Source organism: Balaenoptera physalus (assembly GCF_965194825.1).
Source record: "Balaenoptera physalus genome assembly, contig: SUPER_5_unloc_1, whole genome shotgun sequence".
Classification (NCBI taxonomy): Eukaryota; Metazoa; Chordata; class Mammalia; order Artiodactyla; family Balaenopteridae; genus Balaenoptera; species Balaenoptera physalus.
In genome coordinates, this window is record NW_028126538.1 from 58,347 (window position 1) to 73,416 (window position 15,070).

Below are 15,070 nucleotides of genomic sequence, written 5' to 3' on the forward strand. Positions count from 1 at the left end.
CAAAAGGTTATTTCCACATGCAAGATCTAGAATGAAAGTCCAGCATGGTTTACTCTAAGGTAGTTTTTTTACTTTTGGTTTTGGTTTTTTAACTTTTGTTTTGAATAAACTTGGATAAACTGCATAAAGTTCCTTTAGGAGATTTTTGAGAAGAAAAAAATGAAGTCAATATTATAGCATGTTCTTATTTAGAATACACAGATTTCAGCAACCTTGATTTTATATGAGAAATATTAGGTCACTTGTAATTCTAGGAAATATCAATTTAATATTGATGGAAAGAAATTCAGCTAATATGAATAGTCAAACCCAATTTGACTGTAAAGATGTAAAGCTTCAAGAACTTTACATTTTTAGCTAATGGCATCAATTTTCTTGAACAGGTATATGAATACATGTACGTGTCTGTGTTTTACCCCTTAAAAAAAATCCATCAGTTCTGAAAAATTATACATTCAGGCATTTCCAGTAATTTGTGTTTCTCTGTATAAAAAGGTAAGGTGTATGACCTCAGAGGGGATACTTTGTTAAATGTATTATCTGGAACCCAATCCCAGACTTCAAAATGGGAATGCTAGAGGAACCAGACTAGAAATTTCAAAAGTAAACTCCAGGAGCACTTAGTCCAATGTTGAGTGATGATACTAGCCCATTACTATCTCTACAATAACCAACAATTCCATTAGGGAGCTCACAGAAAACACTGGCAAACAGGTGGTAACATGCTCAGGAATCATGGTTTTCAAAGATGCAAGGTCTGCATCTCTCTGCTTTGGCCCACCTGTCCCTAGAAACGCCTGGATCCCTCCTAACTTCTCTGCTCATTCCTCTTAATATCCTTCGTAGACTTCTTTCTTCTATTTATTGCAAAGTCTTTTCTAAGAAATATTTTACTACTTTTCATAAATTAATAGAAAACAAAATAAATACATAAACTGCATAAGTAAAAAATATGTAAAAGAGAAAACATGAAATGTGCAATAAGTTCTAGTCAATTAATTAACATTTGTTATGTGTTGAATCAGTGAAGTACTTTAAAATCATCAAATGCCTTAAAGTTTGAATTATTTGGCTTTGGGGGGTTATACAGTGGGTCAAATTTATATATATGCACACACATACAATCAAAAATTATGTATAGACTATTCTCTTACTACCTTTATGTATCAGGTAGATGAATTGATCAGCTGCTATGTATAAAGTTCTTGGTGGAAGCTGTGATATTTGAGACATTTCTAATTCTTAATGAACATTCTAGAAGCGCAATGACTTATGGGCAAAATAAGAAACTAGGGATGTAAGACAGACCACCTTCTTTAAAACTTCCAAATACCACAACACAGACCAAGGAAATTTTAACCATACAATCAGGGAGTCTAACATGATTTTCCTCACTAGATCATACACAAAATATTCCAAAAAGCTAAAACTACTATATATGAAGAATCATCGCCCTCATTATATTCATCCACATTTCATACTATCCACATTTTACATCATAATAATCTAAACTAAAGTGAACTAATATGTTCTCTAGCATTTACCAAGGCAAAGGAAATGTCAATAAAGACTCTGGGATGCTGGCTTTTAACAGAAAACACATATAGATAATCCTTCAGAAGGAATATTGATAAATTGTGCTGTCTAAAGCATGCTTTAGAAATGGGTCTGAAATCATGTGGTAATATCTAGGGATATTTAGTGAAATGTACACTATATGCAATCAGAGTAGCAACAACCATTAAAAAGAAACCCTCATCAGTTGATTGCCACTCTTAAAATAATTAATTTAAATTTGCAAAGAGAGTAGTTTAAATATAAAAGATAAGCTTTGTACTTACCATTTTATAATGATGGCTTATAATATTCTGAGTTATTATTTTTTTAATTAAATATAATGGAAATAAGTTCATCTTAAGCTTCAGGATTTTCCCTTCTAATGTTTATAAACTTCCCAGTGCCACCATATTGATAGCACTGGAGGCCTGAATCATAAAGAGACTCTACACATGCAAATTAGAAACACAACACACAAGCCCCTCGGGCCTCTTTAAACTAATTAAATATGGCTTACTTAGTTTTTACAATTTTAGGGAAACCACTGGAAAGTTTAGATGTTAAGCTGATATTAGAATAACCACCAGACCGAAAATGGGTAATTTGATAACTGATCTTATTGAAATCTGGTTTCAATGAGAATATATTTTTACTGGGGTGCTAAAAATGATTATGAATGATGCTTTGAGGAGTAAATATCTGGCCACAAAATGCTTTTTCCTGGGAAAAGACCATGAAGCTGGACAATTAATGGACATGCCTTCCCATCCTGAGCTCATTGAATTTCTTCACCTGTGTTCTTACTCTTCCCTGCCAATCTATTTGATCACTTACTAGGTTCCCAAATTTGATCCTTAAGGACACAGTAAAGCTCAAGCTAGACTTTAACTCTGATCTTAGAAATGTCAAAGAAAGGGAGGAAAACACTCAATTCCTTAGTATTATCTCCAGAATTTACAGCAGTGCGTTTACATGGGACACAGTTAATTTTTAACTTTTACTTTCTGAATTAATCTTTCATTTAAAAAATCTATCCCTTAAAACAGTAGCAAAACAAAAGCAGAAATAGAGACACAGACGTAGAGAACAAATGTATGGATACCAAGGGGGAAAGGGGTGGGGTGGGAGGAATTAGGAGACTGGGATTGACATATATACATTATTGATACTATGTATAAAATAGACAACTGATGGGAACATACTGTATAGCACAGGGAGCTCTACCTAATGCACTGTGGTGACCTAAGTGGGAGGGAAGTCCAAAAGGGAGGGGATATCTGTACGGGTGTGGCTGATTCATTTTGTTGTGCAGTGGAGGCTAACACAACATTGTCAAGCAACCCTACTCCAATAAAAGTTAATCAAAAAAAGTAGCAAAGCATTTGAATTTGAAGTGTATGTATTCACTTATTTAATCCACTGAATTAGTATTTGTGCAATAGAAGAGGTAATTCACTGGACAACATTCAAGTAGCAAAAATGGACCTTTCCAAAAAGTAAGTCATTAACTCCCTTCCCACTAATAGGAAGGGAATCTTTATTTTCAGTGGCAGCCTTCACCTGGTCTCCTCCCAGGCCAAGTCCTGGGAATGGAGTCATTTTCCCATGACATCCTTTGGCAGCCTCACATCTCGCAAACATCACGCGGTGGCCTGTTCAGTTTTCCCCAGTGGCTGCAGCACTGGCTCCTTCTTGTGTTGTTTTAGTTATTCATGACCAGCGCACTTGACTAGTCACCCTTCTGTCGCCGGTCCTAAAACTAAAAAGGGATGATAACCCCGGAAAAAATCTAGACTCCAATAATTCCCTTCTCATAAATCTTATTGATGATCATTTGCTGGCAATCAACAGGGAAGGAAGATATCAAAACAAACCAAAAAATGGATCATAAGCAAGAAGAAAGCTAGCAGAGGAATACTAGCAGATATGATGAACCTGCTGCTTTCTTCAGTTTCATTCATTAAACTCAATATAATTAAGTTTTGACCTATAAGAAGGAATATGAACTAAAAATGAATATAATTCTCTCTGGGAAAGAATCAGCGTGGATTGACAAGAAGACAGCTGCAGACTCACCGTCTCTGCGATTAAGGCTTGCAAAGCCAGGGCCGTGGCTGCTGGACCGCTCTGAGGAGCTGCTGAAGGAAGCCCGGGGCAGGGCAGACGCCAGAGGAGCGTCACAGCTATCTGGGGGGAAACACCACGTGCGGGTTAATACACTGAGTAAAGCTTTCCTGTCCTCTCTTCCTCTCTTCTTCCTTCCCTTTTACTTTCCTTTCCTTCCTATTTCCCTGCCACCCTCCCTTCTCTTCTTCCTTAATTTCCTTTCTTTTTACTTAACAGGCTAGGAAAATGCTAGAGCCTGTGGCAAACATCAGTCTTGATCAGAGGTGTGTTAGTAAACGTTGAACAACAGGCTCTTAAGGAAAATTAAAAACCCTGATTGGCAGCATTTGCCACTTTCCATGGTGTAAATACTCCTACCATGGCCAATTCAAAGCTATCAACGTGATGTCACTGACCAGGAAGTTGGAAAAAGAATCATTATATAGTATTTTCACCACGCAGACACAAGGTATGTAAATCACCTCAAGAGCACTGATAACAGCAAGATGACATAAAATAAAGTAGGAAGTGGTGAGTTTTCAGAATGTATTACTTTTGTTTTAATATGATTTAATTAATTATGTTTATATAATTTAATTTTTAATAATGATTGTATTCTCATGCAAAATTCATGAAAAGTTAATGATTGGCTCTTGCTAGCTGCTAAAAATTGGTTCCAGCACATCACTCCTAAATGGGAAAATATTAAAAGTATTTCCTTGAAAATCAGAAAGAACACTTTCACAGACAGCACTGTTTCTATTGAACATTGCACTGAAAGTCCTATCAGTACGTAAGAGAAAATTTAAAAATTAAACGCACAAAATTGGATTAAAAAGAGCAACCATTATCGTTTCCAGATGATACGATTATGGAGGTAGAAATTCTGAAAGTCATTGGCTAGCTTAACAATTCATTATACAAAAGCTGATAGTATTTCTAAACTTATCCATAGTTAGAAATTAAATAGAATAGCAAATACTAACAAAACATATAAAGTAGCTAAGAATGAATCTTACAGAATTTGCAGGACATTTATGGAGATTATTATAAAAATTGTATTGAAAGACATTAAAGAAAAACTACATAAATTCAGACTACAATGATTGCAAATAGGAAGACTACTTTTAAGGTACTGGTTTTCCCTAGCTTGATCTAAAGATTCATTAGAAGTTCAATCAAAGCTCAAGAGGGTTTTTCACAGAACTTGAAGCAGTGAACCACACAGCTCAGGGGTTCTTAACATGTGGTACAAATATGATATAGGGGGTCTGTTGAGATGAATAGAAAAAAATTACATCTTTATTTTCACTAACCTCTAGCTAAAATTTAGCATATTCTTCAGTCACAAATGTAGACAAACCAGACTATATTCACCAGTGCCCGTGCATATGTTACCAACATAAGTTACAGATATTTTAATAGCAATCGTTGTCACAGACACCTAGAAATATTGTTTATGGTCCCCTTTACTTCAAAATAACAGTATTTATTAAAGTCACCACTAGATCTTGTTTTTGAATGCGCTAATAACTAAGAAGACACTATGTTACAATTTCTAGTACATTGATATCAGCATTTCAATATAACTATTTACTTTGTAACCCTATGTATACATTTTATGCATTTACAAGCATTGCTGTGAGAAGGAGTCAGGCTTCAGCAAAGTGCCCGAAGGGTCCTTGGCAAAAGGAAGAGCAAAGAAGCACCCGTTGTGAGTGTGTGCACTGCAAGTACAAAGCTGTTGAGACATTACTGGGGCATTATTAGCCATTCAGAAAATTCCAGAAGATTGGGATCATCCACAATCCACAGTCAGCTGTGCTAACTCGAATGTTAACGTGACAATTTCTCAGGGGACAATTTCTCTGCCTGTTGAGCAGACCAGGCCTGCATCATTCCCCCTTTAGGTAAAGGGGTCCCAGGGATCTAAGTAACCTGCTCAAAGTCACAGAGCTGGTTGAGGGTAAATGAAGATTATCTCCATCAACTGTTTAGCTTGGGAAGCCTGCTCCTTTCCCAGCCTCCCCCAACCCCCCCAGCAGGGCTTCCTTTCTGAGTCTCCCCAGATGCTCCCCACTCAGTCCCCTCTGCTCACATCTTTCTCATCTCACCGTATTGGGGTCTCTCCTTTCTGGGTTGGAAACAGTGAGGACCAAGTGTAGATTCTGGAGCCAGACAGGGTGTGGGCATGACATTTACCAAGCTGCCTACTCTTGGGAAGTCACTGGCCCTCCCTAAGCCTCAGTTACCTCATCTGTACAATGAGGATGTCACACAACTGAATCACACAACTGGACAAAGGGGAATCACACAATTCATAGGGTTTCTATGAGGATTAATAGTGTTTGCTTTTATTATTTTCAGTATGGTAAGACAAGTCATCACATAAGCTTCTTCAAAATATTCTATAAGGACGTTTTCCCTATAGAGAGATATAGAAGGCAGCATTCAACGTTCCAAGCCATATTCTCATTTTTTATTCTTTCCTCAAAAGAAGGCATATGAATCTTAGCCTTTAAAAAAAAAAAAAAAAAAGAGTAAGATGTACTTGCTCTTATGAAGTCATCTTTGCCTTTGAGAAACAATTTTAAAAGTGATCATTTTCTTTAAAACCCTAATTGGTTGTTCCAATTCACTTCCACACAGTCAAATTTGAGAATGCACGTGATCAAAAAACGTGACCACGTCCAATAAGGTACTTGGAAAAGAGCTGCTCTGTGTTTGGACAGTGTTTTCTGTACATTCACTGTGTTTTTAACTAAATTACATTCAAGTAAGGTGAAGTCTCAGATGCCACCCAAAAATCTCCTAAACCATTGTTTTCAATCTGAAATGTCTATATTTTATACTACGATTCCTGGAGCCAAAATTGTTAAGACACAATTTAATTTTCTTTTTCTGGAATCATTAAAAAATATTTGATTTCCACTGAATATTATTCTTATCAATAGTCTGATACATACTATTTCTATCCAAAAAAAAAAGATGAATCCTGAAATGCTTCAAAGCTACAACAATTATTCATAAATAATTGTTTTTAACAAACGAGATGGCAAAACAACTGAAAAGTACAACTATTTACCACTTAGGGGGAAAATGAGGTGAGTACAAGTAATAATCTTGTAAGAATTAACAAATGAAAATAGACAGATAATATTACAGTTCAATAGGCTAAAGCAAGTTTATTTCTCTTCATAATAACACTCATATTAAGAAGAAATTATTCTATGAAATAATCTCAGTTTTGAAATGCACTTATTCCTTCAAAAGTTCAAATGTACTCAGAAGCTCAAATGTTCTCAGAAAAGCTTAGGAACTCTAAAGGGAAACTGATGATCCATTGTAACGTGTCTTGTGGAAAATACAGACACACCGTAATTGTTCACGATTTATGTGTGATTCAGATCAGAGTGCTCGGAACAGCCTTGTGTGCATGCTTCTAGAATAAGTTCTTATGTATTAAATGAGCAAACATTGTCTCAGTAGTTGTACCTATTGTAACATCATTTTAATCAATAGCCTATTGTTTGTCCTGCCAACAGAACAGCTTTATACTGAAATTATTAAACAATATTTCAGCTTCTGTTTTTAAATATTATATATATATTCTTTTCTCCAGGTAAAATCTTAGAAATTTGGAACTTCCCATAGCTGGGGAAAACATAGTTGCCTTAATCCTCTCAATCTAAGTGACACTATCTGAGTGTTTTCCAGACCCTTGACCTCCTCCTAAAACTACTTAAATCTACCCCCTCCATAAATAAAAAACAGTCCCAGACAAATCTCTTTGGATTACTACAGCTCCTTGGTGATGCATGCTCTTAGTTTCTTCAGAACTTTCAAATCCAGTTTATACACAACTGTATATAAATGGCATCTTTTCAATATGCATTATGTTCTAAAGTAGACTAAAAATTCCTCAGCAAAGAAAATGTCACTTTACTGAATTCATTGATGAGCTCTAGTAGTTATCTGGTAGCACCTTTAGGATTTTCTATGTCTAATATCATATCATCTGCAAACAGTGACAGTTTTACTTCTTTCTTTTCCAATTTAGATTCCTTTTCTTTTTCTTCTCTGTTTGCCACAGCTAGGACTTCCAAAACTATGTTGAACAAAAGTGGTGAGACTGGACATCCTTGTCTTGCTCCTGATCTTAGAGGACATGCTTTTAGATTTTCACTGTTGAGTATGATGTTAGCTGTAGGTTAGTTGTATATGGTCTATATTATTTTGAAATATGTTCCCTCTAGGACCCTTTCTGGAGAGTCTTTAATCATAAATAGGTGTTGAATTTTGTCAAAAGCTTTTTCTGCATCTATTGAGATGATCATATGGTTTTTATTCTTTAACTTGTGGTGGTGTATCACAGCCATTGATTTGCAGATACTGAAAAATCCTTGCATCCCTAGGATAAATCCCACTTGATCATAGTGTATGATCCTTTTAATGTACTGTTGGATTTGGATTGCTAGTATTTTGTTGAGGACAGATGAATGGATAAAGAAGATGTGCTACATATATACAATGGGATATTACTCAGCCATTAAAAAGAATGAAATAATGCCATTTGCAGCAACATGGATGGACCTGGAGATTATCATACTAAGTGAAATAAGTCAGACGGAGAAAGACAAATATCTATTAAAAAATTTGAAACAATAATTCAAATAATTATTTTAATAATATAATACTAACCTTCCAAAACAGAAAGCACAAAGTCCAGAGGGCTTCCCTGGTGAATTCTGCCAAACATTTAAGGAAGAAATCATGCCATGTCTCCATAATCCCTTTTAGAAGATAGAAACAGAGGAATACTTTTTAACTTATTCTATGAGGCTAATAGTACCATAATACCAAAACCAATCACAGATATTACAAGAAAAGAAACCTACAGACCAATATTTCTCATGAACACAGATGCAAAATCCTCAACAAAATATTAGCCATCAAATCCAACAATGTATAAGAAGAATTACAGGGAATTCCCTGGCAGTCCAGTGGTTAGGACTCCATGCTTCCACTGCAGGGGGCCCGGGTTCAATCCCTGGTGAGGGAACTAGGATCTCACAAGCCACACGGTGTGGCCAAAAACAAAATAATAAAGTAAAATAAAATAAAAATTTTAACAGATTTTTAAAAAATAGAAGAAGAATTACATACTGAAACAAGTGGAATTTGTCCCAGGTATTCAGGGCTGGTTCAACATTCAAAACTCAGTTTATGTAATCCATCACATCCACAAGCTAACAAAGAAAAATCACATGGTGCTATCGATAGATGAAGAAAAGCATCTGACAAAATCCAACACCCATCCATGGTAAAAACTCTTGGTAAACTAGGAATAGAGTTGAACTTTCACAAATTGATAAAGAATATCTACCGAAAACTTACAGCTAACACCACACTTAATGGTGAGAAACTGGAAACTTTCCCCACTAAGATCAAGACTAGGCAAAGATTTTCCCTCTCACCACTCCTTTTCCACATCCTACTAGAAGTCTTAGTTAATGCAATTAGACAAGAAAAGGAAATAGAAGGGATACAGATTAGGAAAGAAATGTCTTTGTTATGGATGACAAGATCATCTATGCAAAAACTCCTGGAACTAATAAGTGGTTATAGCAAGGTCACAGGATACAAGGTTAAAATACAAAAGTCAATTGTTTTTCTATATACCAGCAATGATCAAGTGGAATTAGGAATCTGAAACACTATGCTATTTACATTAGCACCTAAAAAATATAAAATACTTAGGTATAAATCTAACAAAATATGCATGAGATCTATATGAGGAAAACTACAAAACTCTGAGGAATTAATCGAGGAAGAACTAAATAAATGGAGAGATACTCCATGTTCATGGACAATACTCAATATTGTCAAGATTTCAGTTTTTCCCAATCTGATCTATAGATTCAAGGCAATCTCAATCAAAATTCAAGCAAGTTATTTTGTGGATATCAACAAACTGATTCTAAAGTTTATGTGGTAAAGCAAAAGACCCAGAATAGCCAAAACAATATTGAAGAAGAACAGAGTGGTAGGAATGACACTACCTGATTTCAAGACTTACCATAAAGGTACAGTAATTAAGACAGTGTATTGGCAAAAGAACTGACAAATAGATCAGTGAAACAGAACAGAGAGCCCTGAAGTCGACCTACACAAATATAATCAATTGACCTTTGACAAAGTAGCGAAGGCAATACAATAGAGCAAAGATAGTCTTTTCAATAAGTGGTAATGGAACAAATGGACTTCCATAAGCAAAAACATGAATCTAGACACAGACTTTTTACCCCTCACAAAAATTAATTCAAAATGGTTCACAGATCTAACTGTAAAGCACAAAACTATAAAACTCCTTGAAGATAACATAGGAGAAAATCTAGATGAACTTGTGTTCTGCAAAGACTTTGTAGATACAAAGCCACGATCCATGAAGAAAAGAACTGATAAGATGGACTTTATTAAAATTAAAAATTTCTGCCTTGCAAAAGACAGTCAAGAGAATGAAAACACAAGCCATAGGATGGGAGAAAATATTTGCAAAATACACATCGAACAAATGACTTTTATCCAAAATATGCAAAGAACTCAAACTTACCAATAAGAAAACAAACAACTCCAATTAAAAAATGGTCCTAAGCTGACTTTAACAGACACTTCACCGAAGAAGATATACAGATGAGAAAGAAGCATATGAAAAGATGCTCCACATCATACGTCTTCAGAGAAATGCACATTAAAACAACAATGAGATACCACTACACTCCTATGAAAATGGTCAAAATCTGGAACACTAATGACACCAAATGCTGGCAAGGATGTAGAGCAACAGGAACTCTCATTGGTGGTGGGAATGCAAAATGGTGCAGCCTTTTTGGAAGACTGTTTGGCCGGTTCTTACAAAACTAAACGTATTCCTACATGCAATCCAAAATCTGTTCCTTGGTATTTACCCAAAGGGGTTGAAAACTTATGTCTACACAAAAACAGGCACAAAAATGTTTATAGCAGCTTTAGTCATTAAACGTCAACACTTGGAAGCAACCAAGACACCTTTAGTAGGGAATGGATAAACAAACTGTGGTACATCCATATAGTGGAACATTAGTAATAAAAAGAAATGATCCATCAAGCCATGAAAAGACACAGAAGAAACCCAAATGCATATTACTAAGTGAAAGAAGCCAGTCTTTAAAGGCTACATACCATACGATTCTAGCTATATGATATTCTGGAAAAAACAGAAGTGTGAAGCCAGTAAAATGATCAGTGGTTGCCAGTGTTTCGATGGGAGAGAGGAATGAATAAGAGGAACACAAGGGATTTTAAGAGCAGTGAAACTATTCTGTATAATAATATAATGCTGGATACATGTCATTATACATTTGTCCAAACCCACAGAATGTACAACACCGAGAGTGAAACATCAACTATGGACTTGGGGTGACTATCATGTGTCAGCACAGGTTCACCAATTGTAAACTAAAAAAAGTATCAATACCACTCTGGAGAAGGATGCTGGTAATGGCAGAGGCTAAGCATGTGTGAGGGAAGGGGGTATATGGGAAATCTCTGTACTTTCTGCTCAATTTTACATAAACCTAAAACTGCTCAAAAAATAAAGTTTATTTTTAAAAAAGGGCAGGGTGGCTTTCTCTTTATCAACTACCCTGAGTATTCACTTAAAAATAAGTGCTATGATTTAAATAACTTACTGAGAAAGAAGAGAAACTTTCAGGGTTTTTTCCCCCCAGTTATACATCCTGGAGCCCATTTATAAAACTTAGTTCTATCCCTTCATGGTTTTAAAATTGTGCAAGGGTGTGTGACTCTACCAGCCTTCAGAGGAATCAAATATCTGGAGGGAGAATGGCTGTAGTTTTTCATGGATTGTCCTGCTTCAGCACCCTAAGCAGACAAGGATTTAGACCTGTTTTAAAGGTCAATTTTAATTATCCCAATTATTATTCACTCATGACTGCTGAAAAATTATACTCGACAAAAGGAACAGATTCCCAGTGGTGGGAGTGTTTCTAAAATTATAACTTGTGGCAGTTTAATGAATCATACTGCTTCTCATACAGGAACAGCACTTTTTTTTTTTTTAAAGAACCACTATTTATCTTTATTTCTTCAGCTTCTATCACAGTGCCTGGCACATGGTAAGCATTTGATAAATGTTTGCTGAATTAAATTGATCACAAGTCCGAGAGCAACTTTCTTAAATCTCCATATCTAAGTTATATTTCAACCCTGACATATATTGAGCTTAAAACATTGAAACAGCCAAGTTCATCCTAAAAGAAAAATCATGCGGTCTTAACTTCCAGGCTGGGTGTGGGGTAGGTATGTGATAGTGGGACCCAGGAAAATATAGATAGAGAAGAGGGGTTCTCACTAATAGGAAGGGACTGCCAATGAAGTATTCATTTCAGAAGGCATTCTCATTCCTGCTTAAACAGGGCATGTCAGTAAAATTCAGCAATCCAACACATTCAGATATTTTTCAAAAATAATTCACAAATGGAAAGATGAGAACATGTCTGTGTTAGAAGTAACATGTCTAGATTTATCAAGATTGTATAATTTTGTGCAATGAAATTCAGGGGAGAAATAGACACAGCAGTTTTTCAGACACTGATACCCAAGGGGCAATTCCCCATCCCTGCCCCTGAAATTCTGATTTAGTGAGAGGAGTTATTTGTGTACTTAAGGCAGACACATTCTGTTCTTCAGAGAAGAAAATGTACAACACTCGGGACAGGAGCTGAGAGATCTCTGCAGTGGATGAAAACCTCAACTGTGCCAGGAGAGACCCTCAACGTGGCCACCAGGAGTGTGCACTAAATTGCAGTTTTCATATGAGTAGCCCTGGTATCTGTATTATGTTCTGTGGTTATTAAACCAGAATTGGAGAGTTGGGCAGTGTAAAAGACATACTTTCAAAAATCTGAAGCCCTATCACGCTAGTGCCCAGAAAGATGCACTTGGGAAACTCAGCTGTTGACTCATATTAGTATTGATATTACTTTAGATATTTAGTTTAAAAAGACTTTCACTATCCATAGCTCATTAACTGGAAAACTTCCTTGCTTGTATATAAATCTGAAATATCCATTTAAGGGGCAAAGTCTAATATTCCACACAACTTACTCAAATTGTTGAAATAGTCACAGAGCAATGAAATATGCGGTTTTGGGGTGACGTCAGTATCATGATAGTGTGAATCGTTCCTTTTTTCTCTCTCTCCTTTGATTTACAACTATTAGGACGTCCATAACCAGAAAAAAAAAAAAAAGCAAAAGCACCTATCCACAGCATACAACGACATCCAAGAGATCCATCCACCTGTGCATCCAAAGTGGGTGGATTGGACCATGGAGTAGGTAGCAGGGGTTGAGGTAAGTGGCTGCAGAGCTGGTGGCAGGAGGCTGTGACAGCACAGAAGGCGGCTGCTGTTCTGGCAGCGAGCCAGCACCACCTTTCTGGCAGAGGAGCTGGAGGATGAAGGCAGTGACTGGAAGTCTGCCCAGCCACGTGTGTTACAGCTGGCGGGACCAGTTGCTCTCTCTGAGGAGAGACTGCAGTGAATGGGCAGAGGGAAAGGAAAGGTAAGTAGACAGACAAAGAGAACTGAAGTAAAATGTCTCCTGCTGTCTGCCCCTGGAGGCAAGGGGACCGACCACCCAAGGACCCCTGGGACACCGCCCCCATCCCAACTTGAGGATACCTCTACCAGGCCATGGACACCCACAAAGCCCCAAGTGCTAAGTACACACACCTCCCCCCTGCGCCCACATTCTGCCACCACGCATTGTTTTTGTTGTTGTTTTTGTTTTGTTTTGTTTTAACTGTGTGGGTTCCCAATCTTAGAAGCCGCTAGTTAACGCTGGTAAGAGAAACCAAAAACTTGTGCCATAGCGCCACCTTCTGGAAAGGAAAGCTCCTAACTACCGACCTGTTGCATTCTTAGGATCAAAGTAAACAAAGTCTTAACTAAATAAAAATGGTGTTCCATTTTTTATTTACGGAATCATGGTAATACGGTATCACAAAAAAAAGAAAGACAATTTTCCAGTAGCCAAACCCAAAGGTATGGAATATTGTGCTCTAACTGATAAAGAGTTTTAAATAGCTGTTACGAAGAAATTCAATGGAAAACTCATAAAGGCAATGCAATGATATTAGGAATGAAAATAACAAGCAGAAGGAATACTTTACCAAAGAGATTAAAATTCTAAAAAAGAATCTGACAGATTTCTGGAGCTGAAGAACTCAAATGAGATAAAGAATGCATTACAATGCACTGGAAATAGAGCAAATCAGGTGGAAGAGGAATTAGCAAGCTCAAGGATAGAAATATAGAAATAATTCAGGTGGAAGAAAAGAGAGAGCTAAGATTTTTAAAAAGTGAAGCCTATGAGAAATATCTGATTCTATTGGAAAGGGAAACGTAAGAATAATGGGCATCCCAGAAGGAGAAGAGAGTGGGAAGGGGACAGAGTTTATTTAAAGAAATAAGAGCTGAGAAATTCCCAAATCTGGGGAAGGGATGAATATACAGATCCACGAAGCTAACAGAATATCTTGTTATCTCATCACAGAAAGACCTCCAAGACACATTTTAATGAAGCTGTCAAAATTCAATTATAAAGAAGCAATTTTAAATGCAGGCAGGGGGAAAAAAAAAAGACAGCAACCTACAGAGGTACCCCCATTAGGCTACAGTAGATTTCTCAGCAGAAACTTTGAAGGTCAGGAGATAGATAGTGGAATGACATATTCAAAATATTGAAAGATAAAAATTTCCATCTAAGACTATGTGGCAGTTATCCTTCAGATATAAAGGAGAATTAAAGCCTTTCCCAGACAAACTAAAGCTGAGGGAGTTTACCACCACTAGACCTGCCTTATGAGAAATGTTGAAAGGAGCTCTTCAAGCTGAAACAAAAAGACAAAAGTACACAAAACTCTGATTAAGATGATAAATACTCATAATTAGAATACTGTAAATCTTTTCTAGAACAGTATATTAAATTCTTAACTATAATATAATGGTTAAAGGAAAAGAGCATTAAAAATAGCTATAGATACTACAACTTGGTAATGAAATCACAGCATAGAGATCATTTCTAACATTAAAAATATAAAACGGGAAGAGTAAGCAGATGAAACCTTTATAGGTGAATGAAGATAAACTGGCATCAGCAGGAAAGGGGCTATTTTACCTGTAGGATGTTTTATGTAAACTTCATGGTAACCACAAGCAAAAATCTAGAGCAGAAACATAAACATAAAAAAGGGGAGAGTGAGCAAATCACCATGGAAAACCACCAACTTATAAGGGCAGACAGAAAGAGAAGAAAAAAGGAACAACAGAGAGACAAAATAA

At 36.4% G+C, this 15,070-nt stretch overlaps 1 long non-coding RNA gene across 1 annotated transcript in view; it reads right to left on the bottom strand.

Annotated features, from left to right (window-relative positions):
- Positions 1 to 3,588: 3,588 nt before the first annotated feature.
- Positions 3,589 to 15,070, bottom strand: part of LOC309662170 — a 45,128-nt gene continuing 33,646 nt past the window's right edge. The window contains exon 3 of the long non-coding RNA XR_014264568.1: positions 3,589 to 3,744. This is a non-coding gene — a long non-coding RNA (uncharacterized lncRNA). The remainder of the gene's footprint in view (positions 3,745 to 15,070) is intronic.